Below are 13,565 nucleotides of genomic sequence, written 5' to 3'. Positions count from 1 at the left end.
ATGAACTATATCTAGATCTTTCTTCCGCCGCCCCCCATCCATCCCTCCTTCTAAAGGAACTAACGCTGGTTTGTTTCTTGGCTTTTATGGAGGCTTTAACGATTTATGGACTGGTCATAGCACTTTTCTTTGCAAATCCTTTGTTTCATCCTATAGAAATGTTTACCCTCCACATCTACCCACACTTTAGAGTAGAATTCAATTTCTTCTTTACTTTGGCTGGCTTATAAGCTATGAATTCCCCCTTGCACCCCTCCCAGAACCCCAGGTTATTGGTTCTTAGAGAAAGAGAAGGCAACTTAGTAAGAAGCTTCTCTCCCCGCCAAGAACCCATTCCCCCTGTTTAGCTTAACCGTCGCAGTCAGGTACCTTCTAGCTTGCCAACTCCAACTCTGCACCATTTTCGCGGAAGAGTCGGATGAGGCGACGATGCTTGCGATATCGTAAGTCCCACCCGTAGGGGGTGAGACAACCAACGCCTTTTACTACTGCCCGTGATCGCCTTTATTGTACCGAAAAGCGTTTCAAGATAACTCATATTGATAACTTTCCCTGAATCCTGGGCTCCACTCAGAATGGTTACTGGACAAGAGCAGGGTTGGCGAGTCCCTCAAAACATAGCCATACTAGAGGTTTTGTGTAGTGAATATATATTTTGCGTCTCCTATTCGTTCCTCCTTAAGTTCATTCACTCAAGAGGAGAGCAGCGGTCTACTGGGATTTTATGGCCTGAACGTGTGAGATACACATTTGATCGGAACAATCTTGACACCTTTGAACGGACTTCCCTTTAGCTGTAGCTACAAACAACTCCTTACTTGCTACCAACTCCTTAATGCCCGGACTCACTCCTTACTGACCAGACTTCGCTTTAGCAGAAGCTACAAACTAGGGACTTGGAACTTGCTAGAGAAACTTGAACTGAAGCGGCTTCAGCCGCAGATAACAAATGGGGACTACTTGCCCTAGCCACTAGGTATTAGGATACCTTTACGGACTCTTCTAAGACACTTGGCTTCCCGGGAGTTGACTCTTGCATTCGGCCGGACGGATAGCGACTAACTCATAGATACAAGATACCATACACTAACTAACAGAGCTCTTAGCTCTAGCTTCCTTAGAGGCTAGACACCTTCACTTCCTGTGCTAAGAAGACCTTTAGCTTACTCATAGGTGGGGAAGGGAGTTGTTGCTTATGAGTTACTTGCTTTAGGGGCAGCTTCCGCCGAAGAGAAAAACTCGTTACTAGCTTGCCGTTTACAAGTCGTTCAAGACTTATGAGAAACGGTATTCTTTCTTTCTTGAACGATTTCTGGAATATTTAGCCCCGCATTCTTTCTTGAGCGACTCCGAAATAGTAGGTCGGATATGGAATCTATTATATTTGGAACGAAGAGACAGAATATAAAAACTACTAATCATTAGTATGAAAATGAGAATGAAAAAAGCAAAAATGAATACCAAATTACTAAAGAGACTACCAAATTACTATGACTAAAGAGACTACCAAATTACTATGAATATCTAGCAAAGCGCCTAGACTCGTGGAGACTCTTCCCCCGGACTATGACTAAAGAGACTACCAAATTACTACCCACACCCGCACCCAAAGAGAAAATCCAGTGAGAAAAGTAAGAGCAAATGGGCTGAGGTTTTAGAGAAGAAGGCAAGGGAAGTATCGGAAGATAGAATGCTTGTTAACCATAAATGAATACAGCTTATCCAAAACCAATCAAACTAACAAAAATAAGTTATCCTAACCTGAAATTTTGGTGTCAGTCTTGACTTCACAAATCTTTCCCAATCTTCCTGTCTAATATTTTTCTCGTGTTTTTTAGGTGGCTTCAAAAGCTTTTCAGGTTGGTCTTTGTAGGGAGTGATATAGTACCTAGTCAACCGACTCTTGAATTCTTTGCATTTCTCACCAATATCTGAGACAACACCCTTCTTTTCGTCTTCTGTCAAGTTGAATTTGGCCTATAAAAAAAGAATAAGCTATAAAGTTACAATAACCTAAGACTAATTAGATAATTAATAATACAACTGGAGCTATTTACCTTTATAGCATCCCATAACAAGTCTCTCACTTCATCTCCGACAGCATGCTAATTTTCATAATCAACAATTGAGATTCGGGACTCCGCTAACAAACCTGAGTAGCTTGCCAAATCCTTTCCGCCTTCCCCTATACGTTGACCATCTTCATTGTATTGAACATTCAATAGTTCACCCTCTCTCATTTTTGTTATCCTTTTGCATTGAACTGCTCCTCTTCCTGTCCTTTCTACACTTGAATCTTGTGTATTGTTAACTCCCATTGGTGTATCGGAAGTCTCGTCAACTCCCATATCTGAATCAGAATCAGAATTCTCTCCTGGATCCATGCTGATTTCCTATATACCGAGTATAGACATGAAGACTTTAACCAATAACAACATATGAAATAAGCTAGGTATCAATAACTTGGACAATATTAATTAAACAATAATAAGAGAAATGATCATCCATAACATGAATTAAAGTATTAAGGCAAATATAAATATCAAAGTAGGTATGAATTCACATTTAATAACAATATTCAATAGTCAAATAATAAAGGAACAAACTTGTTCAAACATCCCCATAGAAAGAAATAAATCATAACATGCTCTAAATTAATCGTTAGAGGTAGGGTCGACATAAGTCCCCTCACAATCTACACGCGCATAAGATGATACTGATGCACCTGAACTAAGGAAGTCGACATCTGGAAAGACTTTACTACTTGTATGATCTAGCTCATCCTCATTCCCTTCCTCAAGGTAGTCTCTTTCACGAGTCCTCAAAGCTATTGACCATTTTGGATCAAGTTGGTCAGGTACATAAAAGACTTGCTTGGCACGAGAGGCCATCACAAAAGGGTCTTCCTTATGTCCAATTCTACCAAGGTCAATGAAGTGAAACCCAAATCGTCTACTTTGATGCCATTTCTGTTTGTCAACCCAAATACACACTTAAATCTTGGGACTTTGAGTACCGGATAGTCGAGCGACCATATCTCGGTTATAACACCATAGTAACCCATTTCAAAACAACGGGGTTCTTATCCTTGGCACTAGAAATTTGCACTGTTGTCGCCATTAAACCCACACCACTATTTTGGTTTACTAGTGAAGCTTCATGATCCTTTGTATGAAAATGGTATCCACCAATAACATAGCCTGAACACTTTAGAACGTCTTGACGAGGTCCTTGAGCTATAACTTTCAGGGTGTTTGAAAGTTTGTTACCGGCAACTGCTGCCTCCTCCTTAACCTGATTATCCAAGTTATCCAAGAATCTTAGTCGAATTTAGCAAAGTTGTATTAGATGTAAAATAATTTCAGATAATCTTACCCTTTGACGAATCCAATAAATGAATGTGTGAGTGTGCTCATCTTGATACCATTTGGCTGACTTACGAGGATAAGTAAGCTTTAGGTGTTCCATATGCTTCCTATCAAGTTAAGAAAAAAGCTTGGTCACCATTATCTGTCTAGGTGAAATAAGGAAAAACAAAATCCTATACTAACGTACTCGATATAAGGTTGAACGTCATTAGTGTTTGCCAAAACACATTGATGAGCTTGCTCCCAAGTCTTCTCGTCGACTTCAACAACATTCATACCACCAAGAGGCTTTCCCTTAGAAATTGTATTTTCTTTCTCCGTATCATTAGTATCCATGTTTCTAACCGATGGGACTCCCACAAACATTCACTCCAGATAAGTACTTTCGCTAAGAAACTCAGCGACTTCTTCAAGGATATAATTTTCAGCAATGCATCCTTCGGGCGATTTCGATTCCAAGACGTAGCCCTTTAGTATTTTCATGAACCTAATATTCAAAAAGTAACAAAAAGAGAAAATACAAACAAACAAACAATCAAATTGATGAAGCTTTCTTGAATTATTGAAAGTAGTTAATTCAATTTTACGTGTACTTGCCTCTCAAATGGATACATCCAACGAAAGAATACTGGCCCACAAAGCTCAACCTCCCTTATAAGATGAACAGATAGATGCACCATGACGTCAAAGAACGATGGTGGAAAGTACATTTCCAATAGACATAAAGTGAGGACCAAATTGTCTTGAATTTCCTTTAATTTGGACACATCAACTACTTTGGTGCAAAGAGAGTTGAAAAAGAAACACAACCGAGTGATGGTATACCTCACGTCCTTTGGCAACACTGATCGTATTGCCACAGGAAGAAGTTGCTGCATCAATATGTGATAGTCATGAGACTTGAGACCATACACTTTTAGATCTTGCATCGACACGCGGTGTCTAAAATGTGAAGATTATCCATCTGGCACTTTGAGTTCACGCAAAGTGTTGCAAACTATTACTTTCTCAGCTCTAGATAACGTATGGCATGCTGGTGGAAGATAAGTCATATTTCCCCTTTTCTCTGGTGCTAGTTCCTTTCTCATGTCCATTTCTAAGAGGTCTAGGCGACTTTTGAGGTCATCTTTTGTCTTGTACTTAATGTTAAGTAGTGTGCCGATGATGTTATCACAAATATTTTTCTCAATATGCATGACATCCAAGTTGTGTCGCACAAGCAAGAATTCCCATTATTCAAGCTCAAAAAATATGGATCTCTTCTTCCAATATTTACCACTTTCATTCTCATCAGAAGTGCTAGGCTCCTTCTCTCGTGTTTGTGACTCTTCATTGGATGCCTTTGACTTCTTTCTTGATGTTTTTGGCTTTGGAATCACCAGCTTTGGTTTCCCCCATCTAACTTTCATCCCTTTGAGCTTCTCTGAAATCACCTCTCCAGTTAACGAGTCTGGATGTGATCTTAACTCTTGCTGACCATTAAATGCCTTCCTTTGCCTTCGATAACGATGATTTTTTGGAAGGAACTTTCTATGGGATTGATATATGTTTTTATTCGAGTGTTTCAATCTTGTAGAATCAGTTTTCTCACCACATATTGGACAAGCAAGATATCCCTTGACATTACACCCAGCTAAATTTCCAAGAGCAGGAAAATCATTGATCGTCCACAGTAGAACAGCCCTTAATGTAAAAGATTCTTGCTTGTAGGCATCATAAACCTCCACACCAGGATTCCAAAGAGCTTGTAAATCTTCAATTAAAGGTCTAAGGTAAACATCAATATCATTACTAGGTTGCCGGGGACCTGATATCAACATTGTCAGCATCAGAAATTTTCTCTTCATACATAACCATGGCGGAAGATTGTAAGTGATCAACATAACCGCCAAAGAACTATGCCTAGAGCTGAGATTACTATGTGGATTGATCCCATCTGTCGAAAGAGCAAGTCGCAGATTTCTTGGATCTTCAGCGAACTCTGGCCACCTTTTATCAACCGCTTTCCATGCTGGAGAATCTGCTAGATGACGCATTTGACCATCAACTTCTACTCTTCTATCTGCATGCCATACCAAATCCTTTGATGTCTGAGCGGATTGAAACATCTTTGCAAACCTTGGGAGAGGCGGAAAGCACCACAAAACTTTCGCAGGTGCTTTACCCTTCTTTTCCTGATATCTCGACGTTCCACAAGTTGGACAACTAGTTAAATCCTTGTACTCATCTCCTCTGTAAAGTATGCAATCATTGGGACATGCATGTATTTTTTGAACTTCCATTCCAAACGTAGACAAAATATTTCTAGCTTTGGTCATGGATTGTGGCACTTCGTTATTATCCGGCAATATTTTTCCCAACACCTTCAATAGCTTGGTAAAACTCGTGTCTGACCACCCACTACTGGCTTTCAAGTTGAACAATTCCATAAGGGATGATAACTTTGTATAGCTTTTGCAACCTTTGTACAAAGGTTTCTCAACATCTTCAAGCAATTTACAAAGCTTTTCAGGATTCCCCGTGAAACTCTCATATGCATCATTAACCATTCTAACCGTGTCCCCAAAATCACATGGGGTTTCCATATCAAAGTCTTGACATGGAGGTTCATGCGTGTCGACACTTCGGGACTTTCCACTGTGAGGCTTTTCCCCATGCCATATCCACGTTCTGTAACTTTTTTCAAAACCAACATGAAACAGATGATCCCTGATATCGTCCAAACTCTTATGCAAGTGGTTCCCACAATTAAGGCATGTGCATCTTATGAAATTAAGATTGTCTGGGCCTGCATGCTCTCTAGCACATTTTATAAAATACTTGACCCCTTCCTTGTATTCATCAGAAAGTCTATCCATAGTCATCCAAGGCTTATCCATACTCAATGTCAGAAATTCAATACACAAGTACTACATACACATGGAAAAAAAAAATGATTAAGCAAAATAAAATCATGCAATTCATAGATTTTGGCTCAATCTGGTGGTTGAAGCAAATACAAACATACAATATAACCTTGTACTAATCAACCTAAGGTGCCAAAAGTGTAGCGTGGGAATGGATTTAGGCATATGAATGGGGAAATTCCTACTTTCCTTACATGTGCCCGGCCAGCCACCTAGATACTTGGTAGACTAAAATGAAATAGTTAAGTGTCGCATTAAGATTAAGGTCTTGATACTAGAAATTCCTAGCAATCATAATATTCAGTACCCTAACTTTGCAAAAGAAACACACACACACAATCAACAAATTGAAAGCTAGTAATTTTTTTTACCGTTGAGTACGTGTTTATCTATTTGTCAGCTCAAATCACGATCAGCCAGGCGTTCCTGCCCAATATATCAATCAACAATAAGCAAACTTGCAAACTAATAGTAAAACAACAGGCATAAGAGCTTCTAAAATCAGTTTATGTACGAGAACAGTCTCCATCTCTTACTCATTCAGTCAAACACCTTAAGCCACTAACAAAAACCTTAAACATGAACTGCCAAGCCACTATACAAGCAACTACATGCCATCACTAGGCCAATATATCAATTAACAATAAGCAAACTTGCAAACTAAAAATAAAAATAAAACAACAGGCATAAGTTTCTAAAACCAGTTTATGTACGAAAACAGTCTCCATATCTTATTCTTTTAGTCAAACACCTTAAGCCACTAAGAAAATTGTAACTGTCAGGCCACTATATAGGCAACTACATGCCATCACCAGGCCATTACAAGTTTTACCAGGCTACTAAAAGGCAAGTATTTGGTGAGAGCTAAAACCTTGCTAAACCTTTCATTGGACCACATTTTGACGCATCGATATAGTGCTGTGGGATTTCATATAATTTTGGGACCTCACATGGAATTCAATGAAAAATATCCCCAAGCAGTTCAGTGAATTATAATTTGAGGAATGCAAACACCTGATCAATGCACCTACTATATTGGGGAAGAAAAGCACTAAACACACGGCAGTGTGATACAAAATCTATTCAAATGATTAAAACTCAAATTTATGTAGTAGTGGAACCACAAATGAACATAACCTATATATATTCTCCAATTTATTTATTTTCAGTATTGTACAAGACCATACTACCAATTATTTCCAAGCTACCATACCATATTCTTCCCCATCCTATCCATCATCGGGGCTACTAGCATGTCATCGGGCTACTAACATTCGACTTCTAGGAAAAAGACTATCTTGTTGATCACAAGCATAACTATTCTCCGCCTTTTTAGCACTTATAACATCAAACACTTCCTCTGATTTCTTAGAAAAATTATTTGAGATCAACGACATAACTTTCTTATTCCATTTCTTCATATTGTTCCGTTTGCTAACATCACTAGCATTCTTCTGTGTCCCTTTCAATCTTTTTCGTTATTTAGTTTTGATGACTTAAACAAATATTATATTATAGGTTTGCTCCATTTCTAGCTCTTTAAATATTTACGGTCAGATAATACTACAGGTTTGGGGAAGTTGTTGAACTTATAAATGTGTGTTGGCTTGACATCAAAGTGAACATAGATACTCAAATCCTTTCGCCAAAGACTACCTATGCAACATACCTTGTAATCAAATTTTATGATGAGGGCCTATGGACTTCTTATTATGAAATTATGAAGAAGTCGCTTCATTCTTTCTTTCTTTTCATTCATTGATGTATCGCTTCCCACCTTAGGACAGATCTTAGGAGTAGACCAAGGGTCAAAGGAAAGATTTTGCTTATGTTATGGTATGAGAGATCTAAGTCTTTAAAATGTTGAAACAAGTCAGCCCTTACGTACTACTGCTTATTGTAGTTCGACCAATCCTTTGGGATTTCAACTATCAATCGCTGGTTCCATAACAAAAAAGGGCAAGTCTTCTTATATATGAGACCTTGCTTGAGTTATTTAATGATCGTCATGCTTTCACTTTAATTATTATTAAAGCCACATAAATAAGGCTTTGGATACTGAGTAAACCTCATCTTCCTAAAATTAATCTTTTCTTTCCTAGCCCCATAGCTAACCATCAATACCAAAGACCTTTTGCAGTGACGGAAAAGCTTAGAAAAAGACTGAGCACTACCACGGAAAGCATGGTAGTAAAGGCAACTGTCTTCGTATCCGCTTTTAGGCATAAACTAAAAGATCGAAGATCTCGGGCTTGGTGAACCTTTCCATAATCTTCTCATCCAACTGGTTGAGAATCCAATCAATAAAAGTAGGCCTCACCTTCTTCCCTTTCTGGTGGAAATGCAACAAATAATGGAATCAAGGAAGGGTGTTCACACGGCAACCCGAGGTTTGTCTCGCTCAGGAGATCTACGAAGAGTAGACCTGTAGCCGCGGGTCCACAGCCTCGCCCAGATTCAACGACAACTGACTGGAGCCTACATAAAGTGGTTTCCACACCGACCTCGACATGCTTAAGCGAGCCTACCCGTTGAAGAGGGGCCCTTCTCCTAACAATCTCGGAAAGCCTTGAGAAAGGACTGATTGACCCGATTACGAAATAGAGTCTTTGTTATACCCTTTTCTTGTCTGTTATCCTTTATTCTTTTGGGGGGGAGATCAGCCAGGCCAAGGGAACCTGTGAATCCCTGAACTACCAATTTGAATACAAGACTAACTTGAGGTTCACGCCTATCACTTGTAGGGCGGGCCACCAGCCACTTATTCTTTTTTTCTGGAATTGCACCTCAATATCGATCTACCTCCTGGGAAGCGCTGCATTAAGGCGATTCCCCATGCGCAAGGCCCATGCTTAGTTTTCAATTTCAGCAGGAACAATGTCATCGTGACACCTCTTTGAGCACAGGTCACTATCTTTGATTCAATTCTGAGAGTGGGAGCCACATATTGATATCATATCAATCTACCAACGATTTGCTCAACCTCAGCTTGAGTATGATCCATTCGTTACCACCCCAGCCCTAAGGCTTCGATTCTAAAAAAGACTTGCGAAAGCGAGGTAAAAACGGATTTCAATACAAAAGGTTCTCCTTTTGGTTGCGATGATTTATTTTGTTTTTTGTTCAAAGCGAAGCGAGCGGTGATATTGTCCCCTTCCTTCTCCTAGCGCTTAGACATCGTATGCAGATCATCGGGATCGGTAATATCATATAATAAATTATTTGATCCGTGAACGCAACCCTTGGCTTACCCAATATTGGCCAGGGAATGGACCAATTCCTTCAAAAAGGCATATTGATTGAAAATCTATGCAGGAGATCGGGTTGCGAACCTTCTCTTCTATCAGGTCCAGAGGGGAACTTAGTTAGGTCCCTCAGGATGCCTATCTGGTAACAGGAAGTCGGGATTCGAGCCATGTATGTGGCATACAACTGGTTCTATCAATACGAATAAAAATATCTTTGATTTGTTTGGTCTTCGAAATCAAGCGGAAAATAATGGAGTGGGGAGCTCTGACGTGCCATTTATTATAACTCATGAGATCTGGTCAACAAAGGCCAAAGTCTGAAGTCTCCACTAGAGCTAAGGCTGTAGTTCAAAATCTTAATCTTATTAAGCTTAAAAGAAGAAAGGGGCATCTGTCCTGGTAAACTGATATTCCGATGGCAAGGCTAGCGGTGTAGCGCACATCATTTCTCAAAGCGAGTGAGACAACTTAGCACCCATCCCTAAAAAGAAGAAAATGACTTCTATGCTGGTAGTAAATATACCTATTATATTAATGATATCATTATCATGGGAATAGGCCTTAATTAAAAGCCTTTCCCTTACATAGGAAGGATGACGGAATACAAAGTAAGGGCTAGGTCGAAGCGAGGGCAAGATCTAAGATTCGTACTATAAGTCAAGTCTTCCGAAAGTATTTGAAATAAAAAAGATGTCGAAGTGCAGTTCTCCTCCGGCGGATTTCCCTAGCGAGTATAAACTTTTTAAGCTCTTACTTCTCTCCCCTAAGTAACCGCTTCAACAATTCCGAGAGGCAGTCTCGGAAGTAGATTCGTATAGTACCTTATATCTATTTTTCTTGGTCAAGTAGTTCAGGTCTATTGGGAGAGATCCCAGACTCGGCTCAAACCTTCTTATTGGATTGGATCTAGACCCCCGCCCTTTATGTTCGAATTAGTCAATCTCTTTTCCCCACTGCTTACTTTTTAATTTTTCAAGGCGAGCTACCCATTGTTCCCACGCCTATTAGTTTATGGTCATTTATGGCCTAGAACACGGTTTCTTCCTTCAATGCTAACATCTCAAGTGAGAGTCCTCAAACAACAGAAAAGTCTAAGGAAAAATGGCAAATAAATCTTTGTAGCATCTCTAGCCAACGGATTCAAAAGCGTTACTTAGCTGACTAAGTTCTTGAGCAAGGAATTACTTGCTAAATACTTGCCGAAGGGCATACCCTTATGTATACTACTGCCAGCCTTTCTCAAGTCAGGAACGAAACTACGGATTAGAAAAAATCATTCTCCAAAGCGAGGCTACTCTTTCTTATACCCTAATCAAGTGTAAGGGATAAAATCTATAGTCATTTATCGTATATATCAATCCTAAGGATCTTTGCCCTTCTTCTTAGCCTTTTTCTTGTCATCAACAACAAAAAGAACCATAGGTGCACCAACCAAGGCAGAGATTGGAGTGCAGTGACCGTACCCGAGATAGATCTGAACCGACGGTTGCGGTGAATAGGTGCAACGGGGAATAATGGGAATAACGAGAGGGTACGTAGGGAACATGGCTGACCAAGCTCCTTTTTTTTTTCTAAGGATTGAAAAAAGAAATCGGCCGGTGTTCTTCCCAACTGCTCCCGCTTATGGTAGTAGATAAACAGGTGGACAATTATCATTGCCTCTGCTGCTGGTAGATTGACTGCTTTATTTTATATGGACCTGGGGCTGCAACTGAGGGTAGTGCTTGGTTGGGAATGCTACTAACAGCACCCCTTACTAGATCAAATAAGGCACCTACGAACCGCTAAAGATAGTTTATACCCCCTATCCTTTAAAGCGAAGCGGGACTTCTTTCTCTCTCTCGTCTCGGCTTCTTCAACTACTTTTTCCGCATGCCCTATGTTGTAAGGGATGGAAAGTGCAATCGCCAAAGCCGGCTATTCGGAGGTCTTTCTAAGATCCTGTATCTGCTCTCGGCTTTGAGCAAAGCCGGAAGCTCATCTCAAACAAAAGCTATAGGGGAGAGGATGGCCAAGGAAGACTTAGCGCAACCGCTTAGCGCAAGGAATATTCTGAAACCACTAGCTGCAATCAGAAAGCCTTGATCGATATTCATTAATGTGCTCAAGCATAGGTCTCAGTCAAACTTCTTGGAGGGGGAGGTAGTGTGAACGAAGAACGTATGGTTTTCTTAGATCCTGAATGCAACCGCAGGCCACACATACGATATGTACCCCAACATCTTGGGCTGATACGCTGAAGGTTTGGTCACATACTCAGTAAACCCCCTCGAAAATAAAAACTGCTATGATGAAAGGAAATCAAAACAAGGAGTTGATCTAATTGTCTCTTATCTTCACTGTTCACCGGAAGGGTTTTAATGATATCGAGAATCACACGGGTCGATGATCTTGAGACAAAGCACACTCGATAGTGTTTCCCTGCAGCGATTCGAGATCCACATTGTTTCCACTGAAGTGATGAACCCCAACTTTAGCCGACATTACAAACTCTTCCTCATAGACAATTATATATCCAATCATAATAAATCAAACACACATCTTATAATAATAATAACAAATTATTCTACAGAAAACAACAAACACACATCTAGCTTTATTCTTCCAAAATTCTAAATATCTAATAGAAGAAAGGATAAAGAAACCACAAACAAACAAACAAGAAACATGCATAAAGGATGATATAAGAGGATTATCTGGAAGTAGTAGCAACTGCCAACAAGTAACCTTTGTGTAGCAGACAAACGACAAACAAACCTTCCTTGCGGTAATACTCACTTCGTTCGGGACTAATACAAAACAAGAACCAATTTTTTTTATCAAAATTCTGTGCTTGGAGAAGAAAATCAAACTTTTAGAAAACCCTATTAACATCAAAACTAATTTATATTACAGCCGAAATCGGGAGAGAGAGAAAAAAAACACAAATACATAATAGTCGAAATTGGGGAGAGATGAACAAAATCACTACTTCAAACCTTTGTACAAATCCCTAGTTTAAAAGAGAAACCGATAGAAGTTGAGACTTGAGAAGAGTTCTGGAAGTTGAAAAGACTATGTTTTAGCGCGAGACAGATTTTCGGGTTTTGCTAGATTGTTTTACCCACGGTATGCCTATTTTTTTGGCAAAGCATTAGCCACCTTTTCTGTAGAAACCGTGAGGTATATTAATGTGAAAAAACAAATTAGGAATTTTGGGTTGTGCCGTGGTATATGGCATATTATATCCCACCGTTTTACGAGCCCAGTGGTATTTGCTTATACTAAAATTAGAAAAGCCTTCCTTACCGTGGTTATTGACTATTAGCCACCGTTATTGTGAAAACAGTGATATATACCATTTGGTCTACCGTGGTTAATGTGCATTTCTGTAGTAGTGGCACAACTCCTTATAGATTCAATATACAGTTAAAAGTCATGCTATAATGCTAATAGAGTAGTAATCTTACGATTAACTTGTCAATATATGATATCTAATCATTCAAGATATAATCAATGCAAGTAAACCACTAACATTAGTGTGAAAATAATATCTAAATCAATTAAAATTGGTTTAAGAATAGTAACAACAAAATAAAGATATCCTACGCAAGTCTAGGGCTTCACCAAAGCCCTAGCTTTGAGTTTAGTTACTCATAAACATGGTGGAATAAACAAGACAGTAAAGAAGGGGAGTCATTGACAAAACCGTCATTCTATTTGGTGGCTTCCTCTCTAGTAGAATCTTCTTCTTCTTCTCCAGTCGTTCTATCCTGTGGTATTGGATTTTGTGTGTAGGAGGCGAGAGAGAGAGAGCTTTCTTCTTCCTTTCTTTATATAGAGCTCCTTTAGGGTGTACAAGCCTTGGAACTGCTTTAGAAAGCTTCCTTTCCGTGTTTTAATCACTTTTGGAAACATCCTAATCGAGTTCAAGCGGTGGAAGCAAGCTGCGAAGGGTGCTGTGAAAACACTGGAATTCTGCATTTTTAGAAGGGGGCGTGTGCGCACTCTGACATAGGCTTCTAATAGCGCGGGCACGCTATTACCTCCTGACAACATTACCT

General features: G+C 39.6%; 1 pseudogene; it reads right to left on the bottom strand.

The window, feature by feature from the left end:
• Positions 1-3,734: 3,734 nt before the first annotated feature.
• LOC147475483 (uncharacterized) lies at positions 3,735-6,226 on the bottom strand (annotated as a pseudogene).
• Between the last annotated feature and the right edge of the window lie 7,339 nt (positions 6,227-13,565).

Source organism: Coptis chinensis, chromosome 9 (assembly GCF_015680905.1).
Source record: "Coptis chinensis isolate HL-2020 chromosome 9, ASM1568090v1, whole genome shotgun sequence".
Classification (NCBI taxonomy): Eukaryota; Viridiplantae; Streptophyta; class Magnoliopsida; order Ranunculales; family Ranunculaceae; genus Coptis; species Coptis chinensis.
Note: the sequence above shows the minus strand (reverse complement) of the source record. Positions and strands in the feature narration are given on the sequence as shown.